General features: G+C 39.2%; 1 protein-coding gene across 2 annotated transcripts in view; it reads left to right on the top strand.

Moving 5' to 3' along the window:
* The window catches only part of CA8 (carbonic anhydrase 8), a 149,925-nt gene that overhangs the window by 35,211 nt on the left and 95,685 nt on the right, over nt 1-19,029 (top strand). The window lies entirely within an intron of this gene.

Genomic DNA, 19,029 nt, shown 5'->3' with positions numbered 1-19,029 from the left:
TAACTGAACATGAAAATTAGGCCCAGATTTTTGTAAGCTGCTGTTAAGTGTGTCTTCAAATCATGGGAAACCCATCCACAAAGAATGAAACATGCCTGATTCTGTGCCATTCCCACGACCACTTGAGGATCTGCCGAAGCAATATGGCAGCACACCAGCCTCCACTGACAGATGGGCAATGGCTGTTCACGAAGAGCATGACCAGGAATTTAATTTGTACTTCATTGTGGAGGACGAGAATTCTACCTCCGAACCATCATGTCTTTCTAAGTATAGAAGAAGGATATTTCTTCTAAGATCTGACAACTGAAGGCAGACCTTTTTCATCAATTAGTGTCTGCACTTGGGAAACCCACAAGCAGATAAAATGCTCTAACTCAGCTTGCCAAATTCCTCAGTGCTCTGGGAAGATAGTTTATTCAGCATAACCAATTTATCTGGTTTTAGACTTACTGTATTTCCTGAGGTAGGTCTCTGGGTGGTGTAGACCATGTACGGAAACCTACAAAGCCAGAGGTTGGCAACTCACGTCCACACAGCGATAGTGTGGGGAAAGGATTTGTGGTCTACTTCTGTATAGATTATAGCGAAGAAAACCCGATAATACACGGGATTAGCATGACTTGGAACCAGCGGCAGTGCTGGGCATATGGCTTTTTATATCAATTCCTGGGGAGCTGTAAATTGGTGAGCTCTCTGAGGAGACTTTGCGTTTCTGTCTGGAGTTCTGAATTAGGAAACAAGGCATTACTAAAGCTATCAGATGAAGAGCAAAACCCAGCTCTCCCGCAGCTAGAAGCTGACTTGCGGGCAACAGCAGTGCAAGAGCGAAGGTGCAGCTCACGCCGGGCAGCCGGCCGGGCCTGCTGAGTTCTCAGCTGCGTGTGGGAGAGGCGGTAGCCAGAGGAGGCAGGGCCAGTGTCCCAGGTATGCAGTTATTACTGAAGAATAGCTTTAATGAGGGGAAGCAAGGAGTCAATAGCAGGGTGGAGTCTAACCTCTTCATGGAACCTGACATCGCGGAAGAGGCTCTTCCTGTTAAGAAACCTAACTCCTCAGGACTCCCTCAATTCTTCTTTAAAATTCCCTAATACTAGACACGCACGAGAGACCAAACATCTGGGAATGAGTAAAGGAAATCCTGTTTCCATTTTGGGAGGCGTGTTCACTTTAACCCTTTTGGCCTGCTTCTCCATCGTACTTGAGAGAGTCACATTGGAGTACATAGCAATTTTGAAGCATGCGTAGCACACAGGTTGTTGTTTTCTCCCCCTCTCTCTCCTTAATTGACTCTGATGACTTTTTGCCCAAACCAGCACCCCAGCCTGGGCCTTACATTGCTCGAGTCATGGTTATGACTAGGGATTATTTATGGGAGACTCATTTTCAAATATTGTAACCCTAACCTAGGGCTTAAATAATTAATCTTCTTCCCAACTCAGATTTAGAGCACCAGAAATGTTTTTCAGTAATTAAAAATCAAACAAACACCACTTATGCACCTTATTATGGAGAACAAATATGAACAGATTTTTATCAGGGGGCATGGTTGCTAATTAATTTGCCATCCTTGACTAGCTTTGTTTCGCTGCTTTCTAACTGATTGGAGCCTCACTATCGTAAGGCTTCCATCTATGGGCGGTAGTTTGGATCGGGTAGTAAAACAAAGTTCTGACCATTAGAAACGGTCTCTTATCTTCTCCTCAGCTGAGCTCCAGGGCCCTGCTCTGTTTGGAGTTCTTCCTCTCATAGCAGCGCTTTTCCTGATGAGGAAATATTCAGAAAGCATTATTGAACTTGAGTCTGTGAGGAAGGAAAGGTGGTGGAATGGCATGTCATGCAGTTGACAAAGGTTTATTAAGTGCATGTGTTTAAAGTCAGACCTTGCGACTAGTACAAAATGTTAGGATAGTGTGTGTGTGTGTGTGTGTGTGAGTGTGTGTAAGGAGATAGTCTTATATATATAATTTTGAAAACTCTTTTAGGCTGACAGAACAAGTACAATTCCCATATACCCTCTTCTCTGTCCTCCATTCACTATTTCTATTATTGCATCTTGCAATCCATGGTATTGTTGAATCATTATTGATACATTATTATTAATTAAAGTCAATAGTTTAAAGAGTTTACTTTGTGTTGTACAGTCTGTGGTTTTTGACAAATGCATCAATCATTACAGAATCAGACATATTCTCCGATAGCATTTGTTTTTTAATAATCCTACAATGTGGAAAGTTGGATTTAAGACAGAAACGTGTGAAACAATTGAAAGGTTAAATGGTGAAGGCGATGAAGCCAGCCCGTATTTATGAAGCAGCTGCTGTGTAGCTGATGCGGGTTTGTGCTGAGATTATGACAGTAAATGAGAGACCGTTTTAGGCCTTGAAAAGGGCATGTAACTAAACTAAGCCTGCTGACATCAAGGTGGTTCTGACTTATGGCAGTGTCATGTGTCACCGAGCAGAACTGTCCAAAGGGTTTCTTGACTGCAGTCTTTATGCAAGCTGAGCACCAGGGCTTTGTCGACAGTACAGCGAGTGAGTTCAACCTGTCAGCCTTTGGTTAGCAGTTGAGTATACTACTTGTGTAACTTAGGGTATTTAATTAGGGTGATGGATCTTCTTTTTTAAATTACTTTTTAAGTTTTTGACAGATCTACTTTTTAAAATGTTTATTTATGAAAAAGTTTTAAAGGATGAAATGTAAAGAAGAATATTGACCACATAATTGTGTAATTGGGTGGGGCTCAAGAGAAAATTGTAGAGAGGAGTGAATATTTGACATTGACAGCAGGGTTTGATATTGAGAGCAGGATTTACTGGATAAACCAGACTGAGGAGACCATTCCAGGATAGGGAAATTACTCGAGCCAGCACAGGAATGGATTCCAAGCTCCATGCAGTCTGTGGGGAAGAGGACTGGTGTAATCACAGAAGATGGTTTGAGTTCAGTTGCAAGGACAAAAAGTTAGGTAAATTTAGGCTCCACTTTATTCTTTTGTGTGTATGTGTTTGTGCAACCCGCACTAAAGTTATTTCCCCAAACTTTATCATCCCCCAAAGAAACTCTATATCCATTAATCAATAACTTCAGTTTCCTTCTCCTCCCAGCCCCTTGTAACCATCAACAAGCGTATTCCTATACATTTGCTTTACCTATATGCTTGCAATTCATGCCTTTCTTCTCTGATTTTCTTCATTAAAAACATTATCAAATAATCTCTCCAAGATTAGCCTTCATTTATTTAAAACATTTTTATTGTGAATTGGGGGGGGTTTACATTTAGACAATCAGTTTTATATACAACAGCTTAAACTATGTATCAGACCTCCCAATAGCTTGCCTTGAATGCTCTTTGATCCCTCTTGGCCCTCTTGTAGAATACTCTTTTTCACTTAACCCAAGTTAACAGCTGTTTACCCTCTAGCCTATTGCTTCCCTTCCCCTTTCACCCCTTGGTAGCCATTAAATTCTGTTTCTTTTGCCTCTTCATAATTTTATTAGATTTTATTACATATACACACTAACCCATGAGTGGCATACCTTCTGATACCATGGTAGCATGTCAATCACCACAGTCCAACAAACAGAAACTGACAACGAAAGCTGGGCAGTCAGAAGACACTGCACAATAGCGGCAACGATGGACTCAAACAAACTAATGCTCATGAAGATGACAAAGAATTAGCTAACGTTTTGTTTTTGTGTGCATCGTGTCATCTTAAACCAAAGGTAACTCACACATACTGTGTTGAGTAGTATATAAATTCAGTCATGTAACAACATTTCCCCAGACAATGTCCAATTGTATATACATCCATGGGCTCAACTCCCATAAAGACTTTTATAGTAAATATTCCAGGTATGGTACATAGAGTGTTTATTACTAGTGCTTGTCAGTGGGTGTTCTCACTGTGGTGGATTTGTGTTGCTGTGATGCTGGAAGCGATGTCATTGGTGTTTCAGATGCTGCTGGGGTCTCCCAAAGTGAGCAGGTTTCCACAGAGCTTCCTGCCTAAGAATGGACTCTGAAAAGGGAATACGGTTTTCACTACTGAAAACCTTATGGGCAGAATTCAAATATTGTTAAATACTGAGAAGCTTATGAAAAGAAACAGCATTGTCAGAGACAGTGCCAGAAGATGAGCCTCAGGATGGAAGGCACTCAAAACAGGACGGAGGGACAGCTGCCGTCTCAAAGCAGACTCGACCATCATGATGTGGATGGGGCAAAGCCTGTGGGAGGAAAGCCTCTGAGGCCTTCATTTGCTGATGGGCATGACTCCTAATGAGAAGAACTTCTGAAAACATCAATGAACAATTGGGACTTGGAATACATGAAGCATGAACCTGTGAAAATGAAGTAAAACAGATAAAAATAGACATTCTAGAAATTAATGAGCTAAAATGGACTGGGATTGGCCATTTTCAATAAATAAATCATATTATTTACTATACTTGGAATGAAACAGTCAAGAATGGCTTTGCATTAATTTTCAAAAGAGCATTTCACCATACAGCTTAAAGTATAATGCAGTTTGTGATAAGGTAGTATCTATCATCTGCATTCAAGGAATCCAATCAATACGACTGTTATTCAGATTTATTCACTAGTTACCAAAGCTAGTGCTACAGATGTTGAAGAATACTACCAATGTCTTTATGCACTCAAATGAATTGAAAATTGTTGACAATTGGGATGCACAAGTTGGAACAAAGAGGAAGGAAGAGAAGTTGGAAAACATGGCCTTGGTGATAGAAACAAAAGCCTGAGATATCAATATAGAATTTTGCAAGATCTATGGTTTCATCACAAAGAACTTTTTTTAACAGCACAGCAGGCAATTGTATACATGGACTTGTCCAGATGAAATACACAGAAATTAAATTGACTGCATCTGTTAGAAGAGAGGATGGACAATTTAAATAATTGTGATCAAAATCAGGCCAGGGAGTGATTGTGGAACAGAGCATCACGTGCTCATATATAAGTTCAGATTGAAGTTGATGAAAATGAAAACACATCCATACAAACAAAAATAAGGCCTTGAGACTACCTCACCTGAATTTTGAGAACATCTCAAGAACATATTTCAAACAATAAAAAATGATAACCAATGCCCTGATGAGCAGTGGGGTGACACAAGAACAATTTACTCGAAGGAAGAAAAAGATCATTTAAAAGGCAGGAAGAAAGAAAAGAACAAAGTGGATATTGGAAGAGACTCTGAAATTGCTCTTAATTTGTAGAATAGCCAAGGCACGTGGAAGAAATGATGAAGTCAAAGAGCTGGATAGAAAATTTCAAAGGGAAACTGGAGAAGACATGGTAAAATATAATGAAATGTGCAAAAGCCTAGAATCAGAAAAACAAATGGGAAGAAAACATTCAGTATATGTTCAACTGAAAGAACTCAAAAAATGTTCAAGTTTCAAGTTACAATATTACAAGATTCTGTGGGCAAAATGTTGAGTGATGTAAGATGCACCCAAAGAAGATGAAGAGAACACACAGCTACTGTCTCTAAGAAACCTAGTTGACATTACACCACTCCAGGAGGTAGCATATGATCAGGAACCAGTGTTACTGAAGGAAGAAGTCCAAGCCACACTGAAAGCATTAGCTAAACACAAGGCTCCAGGAATCGATGGAATACCATTGGAAATGTTTCAGCAAGCTGATGAAGCACTGGGAACATTCACTTGTCTGTTCCAGGAAATTTGGAAGATAGCTACTTGGTCAGCTGCCTGGAAGAGATCCATATTTGTATCCACTCCAAAGAAAGGCGACCCAATAGAATGCTCAAATTATAGAACATTATTAATATCATCACATGCAAGCCAAAATTTTGCTGAAGATCATCCAACAACAGTTGCAGCAGTACTTTTACGGGGAACTGCCAGAGGCTGGATTCAGAAGAGGATGTGGAACGAGCAATCTCATTGCTGATGTCAGATGGATCTTGGCTGAAAACAGACTAGAAATATGTTTGCTTGTGTTTTATTGGCTATGCTAAGGGATTTGATTATGTAGACAATAACGAACTATGGAGATCCTTGAGAGGAGTGGGGAATCCCAGAACATGACATTGTGCTCATCCAGAATGTGCACACAGATCCAGAAGCAATTGTGCCAACAGAACAAGGGCATACTGTGTTTTTCACACTCAGGAAAGGTGCGTGTCATCGTTGCGTCATCTTCCAAGACTAATTCAATCAGTATGCTGGACAGATAACCAGAAAATTTGGATTATGTGAAGAAGAATGGGGTATCAGAATTGGAGGAAGGCTCATTAACAACCTGGGACAAGCAGGTGACACAATCTTGCTGAAATTGAGGAGAACTTGAAGCACTTGGTAATGAATATCAAGGACTGCAGAACCTTCAGTGTAGATTAAAATGTAATGTTAAGAAAACCAAAATCCTCACAAATGGACCAATTGATAACATTGTGGTAAATAAATTATTGAAGTTGTCAAGGATTTCATCTTGCTTAGATCTATTATAAATGTTCATAGAAGTAGCTGTCAAAATAAATGATGTATTACATTGGATATATCTACTGCACAGACCTCTGTAAAGTGTTGAAAAGCAAGAATGCTACTTTGAAGATTAAGCTATGGTAGACCCAAGTCTTGATATTTTCAATCACCTTATATGCATGTGATATTTGAGAACTGAATAAGGAAGACCAAAGAAGAATCGATGTAATTAAATTATGGTGCTGGCAAAGAATATTCAAAGTATCATGGACTTCCAAAAGAACCAAAAACCGGTCTTGGAAGAAGTATAGCCAGAATGCTCTTTAGAAACAAGGATTGTGAGTCTTTGCCTCATGTACTTTGGATGTGTTTTCAGGAGAGACCAGTCCCTGGAGAATGACATCATTGCTTGGCAATGTCAGCAAAAAAGAGGCAGACCTTCAACAAACTGGATTGACACAGTGACTGAAATGATGGGTCAGTTATACAAACAATTGTAAAGTTGGAACAGGACCGAGTAGTGTTTGTTCTATTGTAAATAGGGTTGCTAAGACTCAGAACCAACTCAGTGGCATCTAATAACCACAATGATTGAAACAAATGGCCTATTTGCAACATGCATTGAAACATTATCATTAATATTTTACTTGGTAAAGGGATCCCTGGTGGAGAAGTGTGCTATGTGCTAGATTAAAAATGGAAAGACTAGTAGTTTGAACCACCAACTGCCCTATGGGAGAAAGGTGAGGCTTTCTATTCCAATAAAGATATATTGTCTCAGATTTCCACATAGGGCAGCTTGACTCTGTCCTCTAGGGGCACTATGAATCAGAATTGACTCACTGACAGTGAGGTTTTTTTTTTTTGCTTGTTATTTTGTAAAAGATGTTTAACTATCTCTAGAAGCATTTCCATAGCATTTTTATACACAGGAAGTATGACATAGCCTATATATGAAGACAAATATTCCACTACTGTTCTGTCACTTGGTCATTCTCAGTTAGACTGTGTTGCTGTGATGCTGGAAACTCCATCACTTGTTTTTCAAATACCAGCAGGAACACCCATGGTGAAAATGTTTCAGTGGAGTTTTAAGACTAAGAACAGACTATATACAAGGCATAGGCTGTCCACTTTGGAGTAATTAGCCAATGGAAAACTTATGAATAGAAGCTGACCATTGTCAGATATATTGTCCCAAGAAATGCCCCTCAGAATGGAAAACACTCAAGACATGACTGAGGAAGAGCTGCTCTCTCAAAGTAGTGTCCTTCATAATAACATGGATGGGGTAAAGCTTACAGGAACTTCATTTGCTGATAGAGAATGACTCAAAATGAGCAGAAACCACTGCAAAACATTGATTTATAATTGGAACTTGGTATGTACAAAATATGAATCTAAAATAGCAAGTTATGAAAAATGAAATAGAATATGTTAAGATGGATATTCCTAGGCATTAGTAAGCTGAAATGGGCTGGCATTGGTCTCTTTTTTATTTTAAAGATCATTTTGTTGGGGGATCTTAGAGCTCTTATAAAATACACAGATCAAAAGATATAGCATCTGGGGTCTTAAAGGCCTGAAGATATAGCATCTGGGGTCTTAAAGGCCTGAGAAACAACAGAACCCACATGGAAGAGGCACACCAGCCTGTCCCAACAACGATTGATGAAGACAAATGGGTGCATAAGCAAATGTGGCGAAGAAAGCTGATGGTGCCCGACTATCAAAAGATATAGCATCTGGGGTTTTAGAGGCTTGAAGGTAAACAAATGGCCATCTAACTGAGAAACAACAAAGCTCACATGGAAGAAGTACACCAGCCTGTTATATCAAGAGGCATCGAAGGGATCAGGTATCAGCCATCAAAGACCAAAAAATATCATTGTGAATGAGGGGGAGGGAAGAGTGGGAACCCAGGACCCATCTGTGGGAACCCAGGACCCATCCCCTTGCAGAAGGTTCACGGGGAGGAGACGAGCCAGTCAGGGTGCAGTGTAGCAATGATGAAACATAAACATAAACATAACATTTTCCTCTAGTTCTTGAATGCTTTCTCCTCCCCACTATCAATTCTACCTTACAAATCCAGCTGGACTGGAGGATGTACACTGGTACAGATAGGAACAGGGAACACAGGGAATCCAGGACAGATGAACCCCCCAGGGCCAGTGGTGAGAGTGGCGATACTGGTAGGATGGAGGGAAGGCGAGGGAGAAAAGGGGAACAGAGTACAAGGATCTACATACAACCTCCTCCCTTGGGATGGACAGGGGAGAAGTCAGTGAAGGGAGACATCAGACAGTGTAAGTTATTACAAAATAATAATAATTTACAAATTATCAAGGGTTCATGGGGGAGGGGGAAACAGGAAGGGAGGGGTAAAAATGAGGAGCTGATACTAAGAGTTTAAGTAGAAAGCAAATGTTTTGAGAATTATGAGGGAAACAAATGGACCAAAGTGCTTGAAACAATGGATGTACGTGTGGATTGTGATAAGAGTCGTACAAGCCCCCAATAAAATGATTTAATTATTTAAAAAAGAACCCACACATCAATTGTATCAAGCATATGTGCACATATGTTGCCATCATTTTCTAAACATTTACTTTCTATTTGAGCCCTTGGTGTCAGCTCCTTGTTTTTCCCTCACCCCTCCATGGACCCTTGTGACCCTTTGATAAATGATAAATTATTATTATTTTCATAGCTTATACTGACTGCTGTCTTCCTTCACTCACCTTTCTGTTGTTCATCCCCTGCAGGTGGTGGCCATTGTTATGTGTCAGTCATGCTTATGGTTCCTCCTTCTCCTCGCCTCTTCCTCCTACCTTCCCCCTATCCTCCTGGTATCGCGACTCTCATTTCTGTTCCTGAGGTGTTTTATCTGTTCTGGATTCCAGTGTATGTGCTCTGGTCTAGCCAGATCTGAAAGACAAGACTGGGGTCATGATAGTGGGGAGTGAGGAAGCCTCAGAGAACCAGAGGAATATTGTGTGTTTCATTAGTCCCATACTGCACCCTGGTTGACTCATCCCTTCCTTGTGACCCTTCTGTGAGGGGATGCCCTGTTATTGTCTACAGATGAGTTTTGGGTCTCTACTATGACCCCCCTTGGTCTCAATGATATGTTTTGTTTTGTGTTATCTGATGCCTGTTAACTGATCCTGTTGATACCTCATGATTGTACAGGCTGGAGTGCTTCTTCCATGTGGGCTTGTTGTGGTATTGGTCATTTTGAATCAGAAAATAATTTTCTGGGAATGACAAATTCAAGGGTAATGGCATTTTAGTCATCAAAATAATTCAAAACTTTCTTGAAGTACAATGCTGTCATAGGTTATTATGTGTAAGTTATAAGTAAATCTACTTAATAAAATTGTTATCCAAATTTATGCACCTTCCACTAAAGCTAGCGATGAAGAAATTGGAGAAGTCTACCAACTTCTTTAGCCTGAAATTAATCAAACATGCAATCAAGATGCATTGATAAGTATTGGCAATTGTAATCTGAAAGTTGAAACAAAATGGAAGGAACAATAGTTGGATAATGTGGCTTTGTTTATAAAAATGAAACTGAAGATCCTATGGTAAAATTTTGTCAGACCAATGATTTTATCCTTGCAAATACCTTTTATCAACAGCATAAATGTTGACTACCCATTGGATTTTTCTAGGTAGAATACACACAAATCAAACTGACTATCTGTGTGAAGAGATCATGGGGAAGCTCAATATCAGTAACCAAAATGAGGCCAGAGACTGGTTGTGATACAGTCTGTTTTTACTCTTGTAAGCTTCAGCTCAAAGTGAAGGAAGTTAAAAGTAGTCAACAAGAAGTAGAATGCAACACTGAGTATTTCCCACCTGAATTTTGAGATCATCTCAACAATAGATGTAACTCCTTGAACACGAATAACAGAAAATCTGATCATCTTTGGGATGCCATCAAGAAGATCATACACGAAGAAAGCAAAAGATCATTAAAAAGACAGGAAAGAAGGAAAGATCAATATAGACATCAGAAGAGACTCTGAAACTTCCTCTTAACCATACGGTAACAAAGGTAAATGGAAGAAATGATGAAGCAAAAGAACTGAAAGAATATTTCAAAGGGCAGCTTGAAAAGACACTGTAAAATACTATAAATGTTCAAAGACCGAGAGTTAGAAAGAGTTAGAAACAAAAAAGAAAGAATACACTCCGTGTATCTGAAGCTGAAAGAATTCAGGCAAAATTTCAAGCCTTAAGGAGCAATATTAAAAGATTCTACGGGCAAATATTGAACCATGCAGGAAACCTCCAAAAAGAAGAAAAGAATTCACAGAGTAATTTTAGCAAAAATGACTAGTGAATATTCGACCCTTGCAAGAGGTAGCCTGTGATCAGGGACTGAAGGACATCTAAGCTATGATGAAGGCCTTAGTGAAGATTAAGCCCTGAGGAATTCATGGAATGCCAGTTGATACGTTCCACAAGTTGATAAAGCACTGGAAATACTCATTTATATTGAGTGATTTGGAAGACAACTACCCGGCCAATTGACTGGAAAAATCCATATTTGTATCCATTTTAAAGAAAGATGACCCAACCAAATGCACAAATTATGGAGCAATATCATTAATATCACATGGAAGTGAAATTTTGCTGAAGACCGTTCAACAATGATTGCGGCAGCACATTGACAGAGAGCTAGCAGAAATTCAGGCCAGATTCAGAAGAGAGCGTTAACAAGGGACATCAGTGTTGACATCAGATGTATCTTGGTTGAAAGCAGAGAATACCAGAAAGAGGTTTACTTGTGTTTTATTAACTATGCAAAGGCATTTGACTGTGTGGATCATGATAAACTATAGGTAGCCTTGAGAAGAATGGGAATTCCATAACAATTGCGTTCATCCTGAAAATGTACAGGGATCAGGAAATTAATAAAAGTGTGCCTTAGGGTAAATCTACTACACAGAACTCTTTTATCATGTTGAAGAGCAAAGGTACTTCTTTGAAGGCCAAGGTATACCTGACCCAAGTTATGGCATTTTCAATGTTCTCATATGCATATGAAAGTAGGACATTGAATAAGGGCCCAAAGAGAACTGATGCATTTGAATTGTGGTGCTGGTCAAGAATATTGGAAGTACCATGGACTGTCAAAAGAAGAAGCAAGTCTGTCTTGTAAACAGTATAACCACAACGCGCCTTAGACGCGAGTATTATGAGACTTTGTCTTACATACTTTGAATATATTATCAGGGGAGACCAATCTCTTGAAAAGGGAATTATGCTGGGAAAAGTAGAAGGTCAGTGAAAGAGGGAGACCTCTGATGAGATGGATACATAAAGTGGCTGCAACAATGGACTCAAACATAACACAAACAGGGCAGCGTTTTTGTCCGTTTCTACCTAGGGTCACTCTGAGTTGGACGTGACTTCATGGCCCCTGACAACAACAAGACATTGATACTAGATATGAAGCGTATCTAACTGCTCTGACTTACAAATTTGACTTAAAGACCGATTTAGAGACTGAACTAATTTAGTGCTTGCATAATGTCAAAATCATATAGCATCCTCTTTCATATGTATGGGTATGATGGGTAGTAAGCAATGTCTAACTGTATCGCTATTTTGTAGTCATGGTTTTTACCTGGAGTTTGAATCTGGAAAGTAAGTAGTTGCCGATACATTTAGAGTGACAGAATGAGGACAACGAATGAAAGGTTTTGAACATTAGGTTTTTATTGAAAAGTTGGTCTTTGGTCACATATGACGTGTGATATTTCACAAATAACTGTGTGACATCACTGTTGGACATTCTACAGTTATGAATGAATTTGTATTAATTTTCCAAATATTTATTGAGGATCTTCTCTGATCCAGGTATTCTTTGCGGTATTGAAAAAACACCAGTTAAAGTTTGCAGAAAATTACCTTTCTTTCTTTTTTTTTTTGAAAATCACCTTTCTTATGAATCTTTTGACCTAGTGACATGTAATCAGATTCCCTGATCAGGAGATGGTGATATCCTTTAGGAAATCATCTTTGAGGTATGTGATATGTAGATGACTGGAATCACGATGACCGCCTTGACAAAAAAGAGAGGAGTGTTCGAAGAAGTGCTTGGGTGGAGGACTTCTCCAGATTGTATTGAGAGCCTTGATAGGTTGTTCGGGATCAGAGGAAACGAGTAGTCTGTGATTTCTCTACGACCCGAGCATTGGTAACTGACAGAGTGGTAGAACTGTGAGAAGGTCAGTTAGCATGTCAGAAAGTGGATGGTTTTGCTGGCAATTTGTAGCGTGTATAATGTTACATGATTTGACTTTGACAGTTTCCATTTAGCCAAGTGGAATTGCCCAGGAAAGGCCTGTAAGAGCAGACATGCAGCTACGAAGAAATTTCAGAGACCAGGACTTACTGTCACAGCTCATAGTATTTCCTTATTTCTCAATTTAATTCTAGCTTTAGATAAATGGGTTAATAAAAGGATACCATATGTTTTCTTAATTCAGTGTCATGGGATAACATCTGTAATTTTAATTCAGTATCCAAAGCTTATTGGTATCACAGGAGTATTTATCTTCCTGAGTAAACCTATCAGTATGGTACTTTGACCTGAGGTAATAGCTGTTTTATATCTTTACTTCATATATTATGATTGTAACTATAGCAGGAGTACATGTGGTTCTTGACCACATCAATAATTAATCAATTCCTAGGACTTATTAAACTGGTCCATTAGCTTAATAAAATATACTCCTTGATTTTTAAGAACTAATAATGTGACTGCAGAAGTTCGGGATTGAAGTTATACTCTCAAATTCCCTGATAGCTTGTTTCTATCCTTGATTTTCCCCCCCAAGTATTAGAAAGTGATAATATACCAAATACCACTTAGAACATTTTTGTAAAAAATTCTAAGAGCAAAAGGTTCAATTCATTTGTAGCAATATTAATACATTTTATCTATTTGAAATTCTAATATGGATTGGAATAAAATTTTTCTTTTATTTATTAAATCTTATATGCCAAGTCTACATATTAGAGAGTTCATTTAAGTAACGAGTAGAATGCTTTTGCTCGTTATCCTACATCTCTATTGTGGGAATGTGCTGATTTCAGCAAAGTCATAGAAAACTCAAGAAATATGAACAATAAGAAAATACTTTTCCCGTATTATAAGAAGTTCCCAGTAGGGCCGTTACTGTTAGGTGCTCACGGGCTAACTTCCTTCTGTTTTTCTATGAAGTCACTTTAATATGCAGTCTTTTCCTTTTGATTTTGCTACTAATCGTCGCATGATGGCTATCTTACCTCTGAGCACCAAATCAACGCGCAGCGATGGGTAAAGGTTGCATCAGAGGAAGGGCATTATTCTCCTCTGTTTCTCTATTAAAAACAGCAACATCAGGTTTATCGTGCTAGAATTTACATATCATAGAATTTACTGAATATGATGTGCAAGTCACTGGTGTTATGAGACGAAAAAAGTATTTCTACAAAATCATAGAAACCTTTATGAAATGAAAATATCAAAATGTGAAACTTGTTTCTTGACATCCTCCATCAAAGACAGCACTTTCATTTCTCTCTCCCTTTCCTGAAGAATTCTGTGCATTTCAATTTTTACTGTAATAGAATGGCAATTCGGGCATTCCCAAAGGACTCAAATATGTTTCTTTTAGAAGCTCTTTGAGTTTTAGAAACAAAAATGTCTGAAGGGGCATTATCAGGGCTTTCTGGTGAATGGGGTAAGGTTTCCTAGCAAAATCCTTGTTGCTACCATCAAAAAATGAGCAGCCACATTGTCCTGATAGAATAATTCTTAAAGATTTATACAACTTATATTTATGGGATAACATTTTAGACTAAATTACCTAAATTATTGCAATGTACAGATTAAAAACTTAAGTAACTGGACAAAAATGTGCAATAATACTCAATCACAAAGGCAGAACTATGCCTGCTGTACTAAGACATGTGATTAAAAAAACCCAACAGATTATGGAACTAGCGTATATATGGTAATTTTGTGTTGCCGTTTCCTAGGCAACCTCAAAGCAAGAAATTCTAACTAAAGACCAATGACTTCCAAATTCATAACTCTTGGAGACTAGTCATCAGCTTCTTTCCACACTAGGTCATTTCAGCCTTAAATCCATGGGAGTATTTCAGTTCCTGTAATTGGTTACAGGTATGTTCAAGGTAAAGTCCAATTTGCTTAGTGGGGTTTCCAAATTGGACCCTCCTAGGGTGGCCTAGGAAGGCTATTGTGCACCTCAAAAGGACAGAGCCTAAAGTCCCAGTTGTCTATAGCATGCATCCTTTGAAGTAGGTCCAAAGTGCTGAATTAGGAACTTAATATCAGCTGAACTCTACAGTTGGAGGACTATATAAGTTAAAGTTTTTTTCCCCAAATATCAGCTTACTCCACCTATTTTTTTTTTTTAAACATTTTATTAGGGGCTCATACAACACTTATCACAATCCATACATAGACATACATCAATTGTATAAAGCACATCTGTACATATTTTGCCCTAATCATTTTCTTTTTTTTTTTTTTTTTTTCTTCTTTTACATTTTATTAGGGACTCCAACAACTCTTACCACAATCCATACATATACATACATCAATTGTACAAAGCACACCCATACACTCCACCTATTTTACTCACCAACAGAAGTGAAATGAACTTCTCCAAGACAGACATGTCCCCCATGCACTTGAATTGCACTCTTCTAAGAGTTCTCCTTGATATGGGGGGGGCTGTAGAACAATGCTGCAGAGCAGTAATGAGTGATCCTCTCGTTCTTTCTTCCCTCAACACGAGAAACTGACTCCTGCTGAGATGAGACGTTCCTTGTCAAAGTGGTTTTTAATGTTTACAAGTAAAGGGTTGATCAAGAGAGGGTACCCTCCAAAACTGGAGAAAAACTCTGCTGAGTGGAACTTTTGTAGTATGCATTTTTCCCTCTAGGGGAACATTGAGCAACTCCCTCTGAGATAGTGTACCCAGTGGTGTCGCCTGGGAAGGTTCTTTCTGGTCACAGTGAATTTTTTTGTAAGGGCAGTTTCACGCAAACCTCTTTTTTTGTGATGGCCGTTTTAAGAGAACAGCATGCAGCTGTGAAATTTTATTTCCTGCTGGGAAAAATGCCGCAGAACCTGTTGTGATGTTGAACACAGTTTACAAGGACAGCACTATGGAAAAAAACTCAAGTATACAAGTGGTTTTCTTGTTTCAAAAAAGCTGAAATATTGATTGATGACAAATCTCTTTCTGGACATCTGTCAACATCCTGAATGGATGAAAATGTCGACAAAATTCTTCCACTTGTGCTCGAAGACAGATGACAGACTTGAAGAGATGGGGAACTTACCTGGACTCTCTTGGAGCTTGGTGCAGCGGATTTTCACGAAGGTTTGAAAATGAGAAGGGTAGCTGTGGATTTGTGTCTTGGGTTCTGACTGACTGGAAAAAAAGCGTGCCAAGTGGAAACATGCCGGGCTTTGAAAGAAAAGCTCACGAGGCATTTGGTGGCTTCATTACCGTGTTTATGAGTTTCTTTAGCCATTGTTCTACTGCTGGGCATTCGGGCTGTTTCTAGCTTCTTGCTACTGTGAGCTGTGCTGCAATATATGTGAGAGGAAATAAAAAGGGTGTCGCTTTCCTTGTTCTTTTCTCTCCATTGCAGTTTCAATTTTCTTAAAACTTCTTAATAAGCCCCTATGATTACTCTATATCCTCTGAGAAAATATATCAAGATTCCTCCTTTGGAATCCCCAAAAAGTATTCTCCATAACCATCTGAACTTCCCTCTCTGCCTTGAATTTTTCAGGTGAAGGAGATTCCCTGGGAAGACATTCTTATGATTGGGCCTTTTTTTGTGTGTGAAGACACTCTAATTAGACTAAGACAAGTGTTATTTGTTGCTGCTAATAAGTATCTGTGCCCTGGAACAGCCAACTCCTGTTTTCTGAGTTAGAAAGAGAATTTTATTAGCAACTGATAGCTGTGGGGAATCCAACAGAAATGACTGGCTGTTCTAATGGAATCCTGTTTGATTTTCCTTTGAAATTCATACTCAGGGAGAGTCACATATTTCACAGCACGAGCTGAGGAACGTCCGACCGAGGGCGCTATAAGGTCTGTGATATCATCAGTGCCAGCTAACATCGCATGCCTAAACAAAGAAGCAATTTCAGCCATCAACCCAACCTCACTGCCAGCCAGTTGATGCGGGCTCACGGTGAACTTCTAGACTGGGGCAGCACTGGGGCTTTCTGAGGCTGTAACTGTGTATGGGAGGAGAAAACCCCATCTCTCTGCTGAGGAGCAGCTGATAGCTTCAAACTGCTGACCTCATTCACTACCCAACACGTAGCCATCACAGGAAGGGTGAGTCAGTGAAATGTTTAACCCCTTTGGCCTGCAAATGGTTTATAAATATCCAAAAGGTTCCCACCCCTGTTTTACATGAAGCCAGGTTTCAAGATAATTGCGGGAAGCATCCTTGACCCCGAGTAAGCAGAGAACAATAGGTTCTTCAAGTCTTCAGCCAGCCGAAGTGTCTCTATCTCCTAACCAGATAGCAGGAACCGGGTTTTCTTGGGATGATTCTGGGAATCATCTGGAGACTCTTTCAGGAAACATGTTTTCTTGTGAGCAATGAAGTAAGTTATAAAAATTCCAAAGGCACTGCAGTGGGGGACACAGAAAGCATGGTGTACATTAGGCTAACTGCAATAAGAGAACTGGGTAACGTGTCACGGAAAGAACGGCTCTACAGATATCTGCTGGCCATGGGGACAAGTTTGAGCTTGTTTTGCTTGGGGTAAGCCCGTGCCATGAATGATCTGCAATTTAACAGCAAGACTTATTTTCTTAGCCTGGTATATTTAGAGTTGTCCAAACTTTACCACAATGTAATTCTAAAACACAGTATTTCCCCCAAATAATATCTGTGTCCATTAGCAATCATTTCTTTGCCCATCTCGTACCAATCCTTAGGCAATTACTAACCTACTTTGTATCTGTATGGAATGCTTCTTCTAAACATTTCATATACATGAAATCATGTGTTCTTTAGTGACTGCTTTTCTTACATTTAGCATAACATTTTCAAAGTTCCTTCAAATATGCTATAGCAGGGTGTCAAACTGGCGGCCCACGGGCCACATGTGGCTCCTGAGGTAATTTTTTTGTGGCCCATAAGACTCTGGAATAAAATGAAAATAGAAAAAATTGTTATGAAGAAGATAGTGCTTAGGGGAGATTCAGGCAATACTTGTACACACAATTCCCTTGTTAACCCTTTAACTACTGAAGATGAGTATACACATGGCCCAGTGCCTTTCCTGGGGGCCTGTGGACGTGTAGAAATGCTCTGACTCAGTTCTGGAGACGTTTGGAAGCGACGTGTCTGCCACTCTCAGTGTCACATCATGTAAACAGATCCCGACAGCGGAAAGGTTAAAAAGAGCACTCTGGGTTGTGCTGTTATGAATCACACCTAGCGGCAGCGCTAGTGAACATTTTAGAGGGAAGCCATTGTGAGAGCAACTATTTTCATCCACAATATTAAATAAAACGGCATACAGATCAAGATCAACTGAGAGACATCTATCTGCCTTAATGAAGATGGTCTGTTCTCCCTCTTTGAATCCAGATATTGGAAAACTAGTAAGAGGAAAGCGCTGGCAATTTTGGGTAAAAAAGACTAATTTTAGTTTTGTGAATACATTAAATAAATGTTTAAATAAAACCAATTAGATCATTTTAATGGTCATATCCATATTCCTGAATCCTCACTTCCAAATATAAATTTAACAGAAGTTGTAAATGTGCTGTGGCCCGTGTGAACCTTGCCTGTGGCGGCAAATGGCCAGTGTTTTAATTGTGCTATAGCAGTCACAATGTGATTGAAACGTCAGCACTTTATTCCCTCTAATGGCCCGAGTATTCCGTTGTGTGGATATATTCCATCTTTTGTTTATTCATTTAGCAGTTGATGGACATTTTGCTTAACCCCCACCCCCACCCCACCCCTTCTCCCACCATACACACACACTTCTGGATACTTGAATCATCCTGCTATGAAGAATTTCAATCAGTTTTTTTGCTATGTTTGTTTCCCTCTTAGGGATTCCTATGCGTGAAATCGCTGGGCTGTGTGGTAACTATATTTTCCATTTTGAACAGTTACCAATCTATTTTCCAAAGGGACTATGCCATTTCACAATCTCATGAGCAGGATATGAAGGTTCAAATTTTCCCACCACCTACACACCGACAGTAATTATTAGTATCTGTCTTTTTGTTCATAGTGGTTTTGATGGGTGTAAAGTGGCCTATCAGTGCTGTTTTAAATTCATTTTTTCCTGATGATTAGTTATGCTTTCATGACCTTATTGCCCATTCATATGAACATTAATATACCTTTTTATGCAAATACTTTCCCATGTTGAAAATTGGATTATTTGGTATACTATTGAGTTTAAAGAATTCTTTATTTTTATGCAAGTTTTTAAAAACCAAATGT

The sequence above is a fragment of the Tenrec ecaudatus genome, chromosome 5 (genome assembly GCF_050624435.1).
Source record: "Tenrec ecaudatus isolate mTenEca1 chromosome 5, mTenEca1.hap1, whole genome shotgun sequence".
Taxonomy (NCBI): Eukaryota; Metazoa; Chordata; class Mammalia; order Afrosoricida; family Tenrecidae; genus Tenrec; species Tenrec ecaudatus.
This window is presented reverse-complemented; position numbering and strand designations above follow the sequence as displayed.